Consider the following 14,308-nt stretch of genomic DNA (forward strand, 5'->3'; position numbering starts at 1 on the left):
GCCATGCTCCATTCTTAGCAGAGTGTCTGGCAGGTGGCAAACTGGCTTTCTGCCTACCAAAGCAGTGGCTGAATTTTTTTTTGCATGTGTGTTTCTGAGATGCCAGGAGGATGGCAGATTGTTTCTATTCTGTCCATCAGTTGCACAAAAGCCCTGAGACCAAAGAGCATGGGCTTAATTTATTCTGTTTATTTTGTAGAGGAAATAGCATTTCCTTGGACTGGAGGCTCTGAAGACTAAAAGCTGAATGGAGAGGGGGAGTTTGGATTAAATGAATGGGCTGGCCAGCTCTGACCCAGTTTCCGCCCAGCACAGCAGTGATGGGGGAGGAAATTGCATTACGCCTCTCTGCACTGGCCCAGGGGCCAGTCACTTCTCCAGCCTGCCCTTTCATGGGGGACGGGCCTTCTGTGCAAGTCAGGCCTGATGGAAATGTCCTTGAAGGTGGCTCATGAGGAGGGGAGGAGGGTAACAGCATGCAATGACCTTGTGCCCTGCCTGAGTTTTTTGTGGATACTTGAGGGCTGTCTGATGTTACCCCATCATCTTAGCAGAGAGGAAGGTAAAGATTAGGTGAAGGTCACTTTAATTTTTGTGTGACCTCATCAAATGTGAATGAACTGAGAGGAAAAGTTACTGCTCCTTTGGATTGCAAAGGATCACTCAGAATGGGGAGTTCAGAGGAGGTCTGGTGCAGGGTGGAGGTGGGAGGGGGCAGGGGACATTGTGACTTATTGCTGTAACCAGTTCAGTGCCGTGATTGCAGCAAACAAGATGTGTCCATGCGAGGTGTGGTCTAGGGGTCCTGGGTTCAGGTTCCTGGCTCCATGTTTCATTCAGTGTGTGACCTAGAGCAGGTTACTTTACTTTCTTCTAGTGGCCTCAGCTTTCTCATCTCTAAAATGGGGGTAATGATTCCTGTCTGCTCTATAGCTTGGGATTGGTGTGAGGGTCCAGTGGGATGCAGGATTTAAGAATGTTGCCAGGCACTTAGTAGGTACTCAGTAAACACTTGTTTGCTTAAATGAAGGAATGCATGAATAACTGGATGAGACCAATGCTGATATATTATTCTAGAACTTTAGGACAATGAGGAACTGGGGTTAATATGACAGTGAGAGAGAGACACTTGGCCAACTCTTCCAGGTACCCTCATTACAGAAAGCTCAGTCTCTGGACAAGTTGCAGATTGACCTGCTCACAGAGGGTGATTAACTGTGAAGCACGACCCTGGGGTGCTTGGGTCTGTTTGCGGATTTCTTGTTCCCCTAGGTTGCTTTAGACAGCTGTTCATAGGAGGACCTTAAAAGGGAGTAGAGCCCACAAGAGATGGAAGGCTCTAAGCATGACATTTTATGTATGTGCCACTCATTAAATAATTATATCATTAACCCCCAAGTGAAGAATGAGTGGGCAAATGCATCAAAAGGAGCAAACCTGTTAAAATACACTGAATACTGACAAACTCTGATTTTAATAGCCCCTTCTAAAGGAGGAATGAAGGAACTTACGGCCAGTCAAAAGGTTCAGGCTGAAACACAGGATGAACTGAAACTGGTAAAAACAGCTAAAGATAGCCACAGACCTCTGTGAGATAATAGGCCCAGAGTTAGAAGAAGTCTACTGGGAAGGGGGCACTGTTAGCAGATCAAGAAACAGGAGAGAATAGTGTTTTCTCTCTGTCATTTTCACCTAGAATGACCATCTTTAGAATGAGAAAGATAGAGCAGTCTCAAGCAGAGACCCAGAGAATCATTTTAAAATGCATTTCTGGGCCCAGGTGGGTTCTGTGTCAGGGTGGATATGATTGCAGAATTGCGTGGGGATGTCTTTTGATTTTTCTCTTCGTTATGGGTTGTATTTTTTCTGCTTCTTTGCCTTCATGCCTTCATTGTGACTGGATGTCAGACACAGTTTTGCCTTGTTGGGTGCTGGACATTTTAGTACTCTGTAAATATTCTTGAACTTTGTTCTGGGACACAGTTAAGTTACATGGAAACTTTGATCCTTATGGGCCTTGCTTTTAAGCTTTATTAGGTGGGACTTGTTGCCTTAATCTAGGGCTGATTTTTCCCTACCGAAGAGGCAAGGCCATCCTGCATGTCTGTATTAGCCTGTGAGGGATGACATAACAAAATACCACAGACTGGGTGGCTTAACAACAGATGTTTATTTTCTCACAGTTCTGGAGGCGGGAAGTTGAAGATCAGGTGCTGTTTGGGGTGTTTCTTCTGAGTCCTGTCTCCTTAGCTCGTTTGTGTCCTCACATGGTCATTTCTCTGCCTGTGTTGTCTGATCCTTATCTCCTCTTACAAGGACATCAGTCTTATTAGATCAAGGCCCACCCTAATGATCAGTTTGATTTAATTATCTCGTTAAAGACTCTATCTCCAAATATAGTCACATTCAGAGGCACTGGGGGTTAGGACTTCAACACAGGGATTTCGAGGAGACACAACTCAGCCCATAATGGTTCTCTACCTAGTGCCCCAAGAAATTTGAGGTTTTATGCTCTGGCTGGCAGGCACAACCTCTTCCTAGCCCTGTGTGAGCTCCAGGGGTGTTTGCACTCCTTCTCCCACCTTGGGCAGTTTCCTCACATCTCTGTGCTGATCAGTACTCAGCTGAAGGCCCAAGGGGCCCCTCTGCTGATCCCTGGAGTGCTCTCCAGGCAGCTGTCCTTGCTGGTGCCTTGCCCTGTGAACCTAACTGCCTTGGCCTCTCTGGAGTCCTAGCTCCGTCTCCCAACTCAGCGAGACTGCTGGGCTCTGCTTGGTCCCCCTTCTCTGTGCTGTGGTCTGTACACTCTTTGGGCCAGAGATTGGCTGGGTGATGGGCTCCCCTCACTTGTTTCTCAAGGGTCACTCTCCTGCCTTGCCTGAGCTCCATTGGCTGCAAACCCTTGTTTCAGATGTCGTGTCTGACATTTTAGTTGTTTCAGGAGGGGGAGTAAATCCAGTTCCTGCTGCTTCCTTCAGAGAGTCTTTGGATAGCAGGGAACAGCCTGGTGTTCTGGAACTTCTCATTCTTGCTAGCATTTCTCAGTGGGTGTTAGAAGATGGATTTGGAATCTCCATTCTGGCAATGCTGTGGCTTATCCCTGGGAATAAGTTTTTTTTTTTTTTTTTTTTTTAAGATGGGAATAAGGATTTTATTAAAAAGATTTATTAATTTATTTTTTAGAGAGAGGGAAAGAGAGAGAGAAAGAGAGGGAGAGAAATATCAATGTGTGGTTGCCTCTCACATGGCCCCCATTGGAGACCTGGCCCGCAACCCAGGCATGTGCCCTGACTGGGAATCAAACTGGCGACCCTTTGGTTTGCAGGCTAGCACTCAATCCACTGAGCTACACCAGCCAGGGCTCTGGGAATAAGTTTTGACTGGATTGTTAAGGTGAGTGCTGTGAGCCCTTGGAGAGTCAAGTGGTGGTCACAGGAGCCAACCTTGTCCTGGTATAAACAGGTCAAGTTGGAACCACCAGTCATTGAGGAACTGGTATCAACCTACAGGGCTTCCTTTACCATGACTTAACCTAAAGTTGTGGGAGTTTTTACTACATACCAAGGTTTCCTTTGTTCCAGCTTTTGTCCACACAGCAAGCCTGTTAGGTAGGTGCCATAACCTAAGATTTCCAGATAAGGAAACTACAGAGAGATTGTGGAAATTCCCCAAATCTAGGGTTTGAGCTCAGGCCTGCTGGTCCTCAAATGGGATGCTACATTGTCCCATATCTTTATCAGCATCTTGACTGGGGAGAGCCCAAGAGCTGGAACTTCAACTCAAACCAGCAAAACAAAAACAGATTGGATGCAAGACAAAGGATCCTTTTTTGTCCCTGCATTGAGAAAAGAAGCCATCCCCAAAAGCTAAGGGAGGGGAAATACTTATTCCTGGAAAAGAACTCATTTTTAGAAGGGAACTCAGATTATCCAGTCCCCAGTTTACAGGTGGGGTAAGTGGCGGTCAAGGGCCAATAGCTCTGTGGCAGTGTCACACCTGAGGGCCGACTGGAAGCTTCCCTGGCAAGATTTTCCCTCAATGGACCCAGTCTCCATTGTGTGAATGTCCTTTTCACTGCACATTTCTAGAGTGGATAGTTATTCCACTAGCTGGGTGGATACCACCTGGTCGATTACAAATAAATCATCACCTCGCCTCCTCATCACTATCAAAATGTCTTTCACGCTCCAGTTACATCAGCCCACTTACTTCATTCTCTAATAAACTTTTACAGAACTTACTTCTCACCCCCCACCTGACTCCCTCTAGAGAAGAACCCTGGTTAGGTGTCAATCATGCTTTGCTCTCCTGGGTGCCCACCTTACCCTCCCCTTGGAGTGTAGCTCCCTCCATGTGATCTCTTGTGTGGTCTGGGTGATCACATGAGGCATGACTAGTCTTGCTCCACTGTGTGGGTGACACTCCCGAATGGGGGCAGGGGCAGGCAGGGAAGAGATCAGAATCTGGTCACTTCCTTCTTCTAGTGGCCAGGCAGAGGGGGTGGGAGGAGAGCGAGAGTCTTGCTGTCTTTTATGGAGAGAGCACTTTATTGTCTTGGAATACCAGCTCTTGTCCCAGAGCAGCGAACAAATACAGGATCTGTGCTTTCATTTTTACCACTGTTAGCAAAGTTTTGGTGGGAGGGAGACATTGAGTGGGAATTTAGCCAGAGCCAGGGTGTTTCACAGAAAATATTTGTTAAGTCTAATGTCCTGTGTTGAAAAGACTTGTAAGTTTTTCTGGTAAACATTTTGTGAATATCCATAAACTTGTTTACAGCAGATTTGTGATTGAGCTATATGCACTAGAGCACAGGTGGCAAACACAGGGCCCACGGGCTGAATCCAGCCCTCCACCTTGCTTTATCTGGCCCAGCACCTTGATTCTACCCAGTGGCAGGGCCGAGCTACTTTCCCCTAGTTAAGGAGTAGTTACATGTATACAGTCCTAAAATTACACTTGGCCCTTTGAAGGCAACCACAAGGCTGATGTGGCCCCCTGGTGAAAATGAGTTTGACACCCTTGCCCTAGGGTGATAAAAACAGGCATATAGGTCTTTGGAAATATAGGTACCTTGACATGGTGATGGCCGGTGGCCTTGCCCATAAGTAGGAAGGGCAGTCATTAGAACGTGTGGTCCACACACTGCAGAGACTGCCCTTACCTGGGCACATGAACACCTGGCCTGTATTTGAATACACCCAGATGACTACCACTTCTTCTTTTTCTTCTTCTTCTTCTTCTTTTTTTTAAAAATATTTATTTATTTTTAGAGAGAGGGAAGGGGAGGGAGAAAGAGAGGGAGAGATACTTCAATGTGTGGTTGCCTCTTGTGTGCCCCCTCCTGGTGACCTGGTTTGCAACCCAGGCTTATGCCTTGACTGGGAATTGAACCGGTGACCCTTTGGTTCATAGGCTGGCACTCAATCCACTGGGCAACACCAGCCAGGGCTGATTATGCCTAGACTTCTAACCCAGAATCCACACCACCTCTTCTGGAAGTGATCTTTGTACCCCAGGCTGCAAGTAAACTTCCCTCTTCTGAGCCCAGTTGCCCTATATTCATATCTCTGCTGTTAGGGCTCTGGTTACTTTCTGCCTAGGGTTTGAATTGGTCCCATGCCTTCTTACCTCCTTCTTTGGACTGCACCCTCCTCTAAGGGCTGGGTCCAAGTCTGGGCCATCTTTTGATCCCTTCAGTGCTTTGCACAGAGCAGATGAGACCTCTCATTGGTGGACAGTTCACCTTCAGGTTGGAGAGGTTCCTTTTTGAAATCTGGTTAATGTCCGCCAGCCAGTGTATTTATTGCTCAGGGTGAAAATAAGAGAAAGATTCTTTACTGTTTAATTCTGGGGTACCTTTGTTATAGGTGCCCAGGGCTGATGAGGACTGGCTTCAGCTGGGATTTGAGGCTAAGCCTGTTTGGGCCTGTGTTAGCTGACTTCTTGTAAGGGGTCTCATGGGGCCCCTTTTCTTCTCCTGGACTCAGGACAGTGTGACCCTTTGGGTGGGTCTGAGACAAGACATAATGGGTGCAAACCTGAAATTTCTAAGGTCCTTAGTAGCAGTAGTACCTCCTGTTACTAATAGGATGTTTTAGTTTAAAGAGAGTTTAAAGAAGAGCCGTTTTATGATAAAATTTGTGTTTATGGTAGAAAGCTTGGAAAGTACAAAAAATTATAGAGAGACAACAATCTCATCTATAATTCTGCAACACAAGGGTCATATTTTGGTGTATTATTATAATAAAATGTTATCTGAAAACATGATTGGATCATAATATATATGTAAAGGTTTAAAATGTTTATTTTTTAAAATAAAAGCAACATGTGGTAAACATTCAAATAATTCATAAAGTTATACAATGAAACATAAAAGTTGTCTGTCCACCCACCCACCCACCTTAATCCCTGAAAACCCTCTCTGTAGTTATCTACTCTTCAAAGGTTCTTTTGTATCCCTTCATGGTGGGCGGGTTGGGGGTGATGCATTGTATTAGTTTTTAAGAGCATTAGTAGTGTTGAGGGAAGCCTCAGAAGTCTAAATTCAGGGTCAATTCCTAAGAACTGACACTTAGCCTTATTCAAATTCATGAGAACTTTAGTAGGAGAAACTTACACCTGTGGTCAAAGCAGCTGCTCCCAGTGTTGGCTGGAGGGAAGAATCCATACCCCTCCCAGGACAAGGTCCTTTTTCATAGGGGGTTAACAACAAAATCCTGTGGTGGGTAGTCCCATAGACCACCAGAAAGAACAATGCATTCCCAAGTTGACAGATAACTCATGCAGTTGTCATACTTTGTACATTCATTGACCTCCTTCCTGGGGGCATGGCGTTCATCTTTGGACGGCTTTCAGCTTTTCTGGGTAGTCATCCAAGCCTGAGGCTACAGAGTTAAATGAAGTCCAACATTTCCCAGAGGCCTTTGCTGCTGGAGCCATATTGCATCTCTAAGTGATTCCCCTACAAGTTGTAAGACTTATTGTTACTTTTCAAACCTAGAAATATGTAATGAGCATTTCTTTCTGTTGCTGCTGCTATTTCAGGAATATTTTTAATGGCACCACCCCAGTCCATCATGAGGATGTCCAGTCCTCTCTGTTGTTGGACGTTTAGTTTCTTTCTGGTTATTAAAAGTAACACTTAATAATAATAACATTTTTAACATATAATTTTGTCTGCCTCTGCTTAATTTTTCAGGATAAATTTCCAGAAATGGAATTATTGTTGTGAAGGACAGAAACTTTTATGGCTGTTGGTAGACACTGTCAAATTATGATACATTTTTTTCTATAGAAGTAGGCCTATTTCTCTTGGCCGCAAATTCTTTTTATTTTTTTGGTCTTCATCCGGGGATATATTTATTGATTTTAGAGAGAAAGGAACAGAGAGAGAGAGAGAGAGGGAGAAGGGAGGGGGAGAGAGAGAGAGAGAGAAACATTAATCGGTTGCCTCCCTTATGCACCCCAACCAGGAATTGAACCTGAAACCTAGGTATGTGCCCTGACCAGGATTGAACCCTCAACTTTTTGTTGTATAGGATGATGCTCCAACCAACTGAGCCACCTGGCTAGGGATGCCCATAAATTTTCTTTGATGTTTGGAATATTTAAAAAGTAATATAAGAAGATCTGCTGTTTATAACAAATTTAAACAATACAGAATTACATGGAATGAAAAATAAAAGGTGCCCCTCCTCAGCCTGCCTCCTCTGCCCAGAAATGAGGCCTGTTAGAACCAAACCACTTGTTGCTACCTATTAGCTGGGTGATGGTGGATTAGTTATGTGTCACTGAGCCTTGGTTTCTTTGTCTGTAAAATGGGTATGCCAGCAATCACTTTGTTGGATTGTGTGAGGATGAAATGGGTGTGTGCAGAGCACCTGGCCCATGGAAGGCACTATTACGATGATTGTCTTTGTTGAATGACTGGTTGCTAGTCTCTGTGTAGTGTGTAATCTGCAGACTCAGGCTGAAATCCTGAGCAGTCCCCTCATTCTGATGAATGTTGGCCCTTCTCTGCAAGCCTGCTTGCAATGTGAGCTGATAGAATCACAATGCTGTGAGCTTCCCAAGTAGGAAATAGTGTTTCTAGCAGTTTGGGGAGCAGCAGCTGTCCCCCACCCCACCCTAGCTTTGTTCTGGTGTGGTTGTCCAGTTTTTTGAGTAGTGGGATATCATTGCCCCTTCTTAGGTTGGACACATCCTGGATTACTATGCCTGAGAACGTTGACATTAAAATAAGGCAAGAGAAGTCCTAGCTTGGATGGGCATTCACTGAATGTCCCCTTGGCATGTCATCCTACTCAAAATTGTAGGCATGACACTATAAACCCTGCTATTTATATTGTGCTAAACTCTGCAAATATCTTTAGTAACATGAAGTCCTGGGTTGTCCTAACAGCATCTCTAATTGTAACCTTTTTAACACTTACAGCACTGTCAGGCCATCCTGACTTAAGTGACTGGTGAGCCAGGCTGCACCTAGCGGCAGCACTGCTAATGAGAAGGTGCCACCTTCCAGGAGAAAATTGCTGAACCGTCACTTAGAATGCTGAGGACCCCATGAGCCACTGGTCTGGATCCCAGGATCCAAACATCCCAACGACTCACCTCCCGCATGTGCTGTGTGATTGCGAGGGGGCCAGAGGAAGCCGTGTCCCTGCGATGGCGCTCCCTTCCTTGGCCTTGTTGTCATGTAGTCTCCCTGATGGACAGCTGCTCTGAGTATGCCTGGAAGAGGGCAGGCTCTGTGAGAGCTTGGTCCACAAGTAGAAATATTAAATTATTCCAACTGACTGTCAAACATTTATTGAGCATCTTCTGTGGGAGAAGCCCAGATGCCAATAATAATGGCCAACCATTGGCCATGGAGAGGGATGGGCACTGGTGCAGACTGGGCTCTCCGGAAATGGACACTGAGTTTGGGCACAAGATGTTTAATAGGGATCAATTTGTGTGAAAGGAGGCACAGAGGCAGGAGGGGCAGAGAGACAGGTGGAAGGGTGATGAAGACCCCACCAGGTTTCAGCCAGCTCAGTAGGAGCCCCAAGTGAACATTGCCCAACAGTATTGATCTCTTTGGGCCAGAAGGGCTGGGCTTCTCTACTCTCACCTGGAGTAGTCACCAGGATTGTCCCAGGAAGAGTGTAACCTTGGGTGAAGCCCCTTTCTGTGGCCAGGGCTGACCTGATGGAGCTGCAGGGGGAGCCCGTCTGCAGAAGCTGGGCAACATGGCTTTCCATGAAGGGAGCAGGCCAGGGCATCTCTGCAAGCAGGGTTAGCTTGAAAAAGGAGCTGGAGGATACCTCAGAGGAGCAGGCAGAGCCTTCAGGAGAGTGGAACAGCATGAGTGAAGGTATGGAGGTAGGAAAATAACACACCACAGCCGGAGCCAGTATGAAAAGCTTTGCGGTGTGGATGTCCAGGCATAGGCCCTGCCACCACTGAGAAACAGCCCAGGGGCCTGTGTGTGTCACCTTCCCAGTTCTTTGCTTTGTAGCCATCTTCGGAAACCTGTTTTCCCTGTCACCTTAATGGAAGCCACACCAACTTGGTTGTGTGTCTTCCCAAGTGACCTGGAGTGAACTGTACTCTGTGTCCTCTAGCCAATTTGCCTTGGGCAGCTGGGGAGATTATCTGCTTCTTCCTGTGCAGAGCCTGGATTTTCTAGGCTCATCCTTGATGAAGTGGAGGTGACTTCTCAGGCAGCTGTCCAGGGCCTTGAGAACCCTCTCGAGCCTGGTCACCCATTTCAGTTCATAGGCTCTTCTGAGGTGGGAGCATGGGATCTGGGTAGAGCACCCAACTCCCAATGTGGAGGGGCCATCCTCCTGCTGCGACTGCCATTTGGGGGATGCTGGGCATCTTGAAGCCCCCCCCAGATGAAGACAGGCTGGTCCTTAGCCTGACAGCCTATTTTGATTCTTCAGATAGCCCTGAGCGAAGAAAGATTTTCACAGGCAGTCACTTGGTTTAGCTTCACTGGTGGTCTGGGGTCTCCTTAGCAGGTGTCTGGTGCAGCGGGGCTCTGTGAGAGGAACATGGAAGCGGAAGTGTCATCCTGGCACCTGCCTTCCTGCTCACCATCTTCCTCTCACATGCTCCTGTTTTTCTCCCGGCCTCCTGCCATCCTCTGGCTCATTAGCCAGTTCTGTCGCTTGGCTTCAAGGGCCATACCTCGAGTCCCTGTCCCATGAAGTTAGATTTCCTCTCAAGTGTTCTCAGAAGCCCTGGCTTGGGTGTCATGGTATTTTGGGATTTGACAAAGAAGCAGAGATGGAGTGGCCTTGTGGGCTGTTTGTGGCTAACCTCCCTTGGCCTTGACTAATGACTATGGTGACATCTGTGGACAGTAAGCAGGTCCCTGGTGCAACCCCTTGTGATTAAGTTCCCTGAGTTATTCCATATCAGATCACTGGCTGCTAATTGTGCAGCTTGTACCTGGTGCAGAGTTGGGCTTTCAAATCCTCCTTTTCTCCCTGCCTCCCTCCCTCCGAACTCAATGCTGAGCTCTGTTAGGAAATATTGAGCAGTTCAAGTAACAACTATGCTACAGGTATAGTAATAGAAGTATCTGAAGGTAATGTTGAAATTGGTCATTCATAGATATTTTTTTGATCTACAAATCTACCATAGAGACCTGGAAATATTTTTATTTTCCCATTTGTGTTTGCATTATGTGAGCATGAAAGAGAGAGAGACAGACAGAGACAGAGAGAGACAGAGAGGAGTGAACAGTCTTTTTACAAAAGATCGAGAGGTGGGTTGTTTTCCTTTAAAATCCCAGCAGAGCTCAGCTAATCCTGGGACCTGCATCAGTTCAGTACATAGGATACTCTTGGAGCTTGCCTAAAGCTGAGATAGTAGCCACATTTTTTTTTCCTATGGTTTCACTGGGCTTTTCTGAAACTGAATTTAAAAAGCTCGTTTTCCTTCTCTAGGTACTGCTGGTGGTCTCTGCTGTTGGGATTCCAGTACTCTGGGCCTGTCTGGGACAAGCCTTAGGCATCTGATAGTTGCTTGTGCAGCTGCAGTTGGGTTGCTATGGAAACAAAATCTCATGCGTCATGTCTTGCTCCTGACCTGGGAAGTAATGGTGATGGTGACACTTTTGCTCATGACCTGAGCTGGGAATTCCTTGTACCATCCAGCAAGGCTTTTCAAGGCCCTGACCATGGTGCCCACAGCAGGGAGTTGGTAACTTTTGGGAGGGGTGTCTTTCCCCTTGCTCAGAGGAAGCCTTCACCTTTGGACTGGTGCCCAGCTATTGTTGCTGCAGGCAACAGCAGTGCTGGTAGTGTGAGCAGTGCTCACCAGGACAGGGAGTCCTTGGCCCATTAGAACTGCCTGGGAGGCCACCCCGGATCACATCTGGAGTGGTTGGGAATACTGGGGCAGACACGCACCCTGGGACAGCCTCCACCTCTTAGCATGGAGACAGCGGAGGCATTCTGCCGGTTCTGATGAACCAGGTGATAGGAGAGAATATAACTACTATGTGGCAAATTAAGGTGGCTCCAAGTCATCTCACAGGGGTCATTTTATTATTAATTCCAATCAAAGACATTAGTTGCTATTTAAGGATCTAGCAGCTAGATTCTATCTGCTTGGTCACCTATACCACCCTTTATCCGGCTACCTGAAGCTTTTGAAGGAAAGAGAGAAAAGGTCTCTTTCTTTTCCCTGCTGCTCATCCTTTGAAAATTTACTTTGGTGAAACACTAGATGATTTTCAGGACCAAGTGTTTTCCCAGAGTAGAAGGAGTCTGGATAAGCCACCACAATAATTCCACATCCTAGCCAATCTCAGCCTGGTTAAGCAAGCTCCTATTATGTGCTTGTTACCTTTCTAAATTTTATCTTTGAATTCTCAAAATAGCCCCTCACAGAAGGCATTTTTTCATTCCCATTTCTCTGCTGAGGAGATTGAGACTCAGAGAGGTTAAAGGGATCAGCAGCATTCACCTAGCTAGGAAGTGGCACAGCTAAGATTTGACCCTGACCTCTGATTGCAAAGCCTGATTCATTCATGTTCCACCTGTGAGCTAGTGCAGGGCCAGGCAGGCCAGATTCCTCATGTGCTAAGGTCTGTGCCCTTGACAAGGGCTGTCAGCCTCACTGAGGGCAGACATCTCACCCTGGCCCCCACGAAGCCCAGCCTAGATAAACTCCCCTCAAAAGAATTTTCTGAGGCACAACAACAACCCATATGTGGCACTAAAAATGCCCAGAAGGGGACTTAGTGATGGATCTGAAGGAGGTAGTTGTCTGTGACAGGCTGCATGAACACAAGGGCTTCACAACCAAGAGAAAATGAGCCTGTGTAGGCAAGAGGGACCCAGACGCCTGCTGTGACCACCGAGAAGACCTCTTCTTTTGGAAAACATGCATATGGTTGCAGACTGACCTCAGTGGGAGACTGAGGTGTCCGGGGTTTCTTCCTCTCTCCCGGCTGCCCATCTCTGTGTGTGTACCCAATCACTCCTGGATCTGAGAGATCCCTGGCTGTTACCATGGTATCTGTGTCGCTGCATAAATACATTATCTGAAAAGCGAACATGTGCTAGGAAGGAGGGCTCTCCCTGCACATTGGCTGTCCATGCAGAGTGTGATCTGTGAGCCAGGACAGGAGGAGGGGCACTGACAAAGGGTGTACAGCAGGCATTGATATCAGATTCAGATTCATACTTGACTCGGGAGCCCCAAGGAGAGAACTCCATTGTGCCACCCGGCTTCCACTGGGGTGTGAAGGGGGAAGAGGGGAGGAGTAGGGTAAACCAGCCACCATAGAACGTGCGCTGAATCCTGTGTGTTCATGGGGTGGGGACCGGATATAGATGAAAGCTGCCAGTGACACTCCTTAGGGCCATTGCCACGTGCCAGGCTCCAGGAGAAACCTTTATGTGCTCTCTCTGTCTGGTCCTCATAAGCATCCTGGGAGGTCAGTACCATTGTTGGGCCCATTGTACAGTTGAGGGAACTGAAGCACTGAACAAGTGAGCCATGTGCCCAAGGTCTTACAACTAGTAAAGCAGCAGATCCAGAAGGCAAAGCCAGCTTATCCGACTGCAAACCTGGGTCTACTCTGGGGGTTCAGGGGCTGGGAGGAGAACCTTGGAGCTGGGGCAAGAGAGGACTAAGGAGCACTGTGCAGAAAGCCCATCTCGGAGGGTGAGGAGACGAGTGCGGCAAGAGTGACGGCAGGTGATGGAGTTGGAGAAGTGGCACGGGTCCAGGTGGCAAGGGAAAGGGAGGTCCTGGGTGCCACGCTTCTCCTTGTGGGCACCAAGAACCTAGGACAGGTGTTCCTGTCCTTGAGTGTTTACTCAGCTCACCTTCAGGTGAGGAATCTGTAACTTAGGGCTGTGTTATAAGCCCTTAGGGCTGTGTTATAAACCCAGGAGTGTTACTCACTCCTGGGAGTAAGGTGGGGCTGGAGTGATGCAGTGATAGCTGAACATGGGCACAGTGGATGGTAAGGTGGGAAAGGCCTTGAGTGACCAGAGCCAGATCTTAACCCTATGGGCAAGGAGACACCTCAGAGCAAATGGACCTTTCCAGTCTCCTGGGTGATCTATTTCTGACCCCCAGGCCCCCACTGAGAACTATGAGTGGCCAAGCAGTCTTCACTGCTGGCTCAGCTGGAAGAGCAGAGGCCCCTGCTGACCTAGGGCATTTCTGAAGCTGCCTTAGGCTTTGTGGCTCTCCTAGGGGAAAAATGACCTGGATGGGCTGAGCAAAACCTCCATGCTCCTCATTCTGCCAACTGGGACCCTGTCTTTGTTTCCAACACAGAAAAAAGAATCTTAGCCTGTTGTTCAGCCTTGCTATTTACAGCCATCAGATAATTAAGCAGATGAACCTGTCCAGGGTCAGAAGGGGCCACCTGGCTGGTGGGCCATATGGTGAGTCTGCAGGGTCTCTGGGTGGCTAATAGGAGGAGAGGAAAGTTTGGAGAGCCTTTTGTTAATGTTCACACTTCATTTCTTCCCAATGTGTTTTCGGTCAGGAGGATAAAACGAGCATTAAAAAAGTTGTATTCACTAGATGTGACCCTGGAGGATGATTTTATTTTATTTATTTTTAGAGAGAAGGGAAGGAAGGAAGAGAGGGAGGGATATATTGAAGTGAGAGAGAAACATTGATTGGTTGCCTGTCACACACACTCTACCAGGGACTAAACCCGCCCCCCAGGCATGTGCCCTCACCGGGAATTGAAAGGGTGACCTTTCGCTTTGCAGGACAGTGCCCAACCAACTGAGCCCTACCAGTCAGGGTGCTGGGGGCTCTCTGGGTCAAATTTGCT

General features: G+C 47.4%; 1 protein-coding gene across 1 annotated transcript in view; it reads left to right on the forward strand.

Annotated features, from left to right (window-relative positions):
• KCNMA1 (potassium calcium-activated channel subfamily M alpha 1) overlaps positions 1–14,308 on the forward strand; it is a 749,962-nt gene that overhangs the window by 165,385 nt on the left and 570,269 nt on the right.

Source organism: Phyllostomus discolor, chromosome 5, assembly GCF_004126475.2.
Source record: "Phyllostomus discolor isolate MPI-MPIP mPhyDis1 chromosome 5, mPhyDis1.pri.v3, whole genome shotgun sequence".
NCBI lineage: Eukaryota > Metazoa > Chordata > Mammalia > Chiroptera > Phyllostomidae > Phyllostomus > Phyllostomus discolor.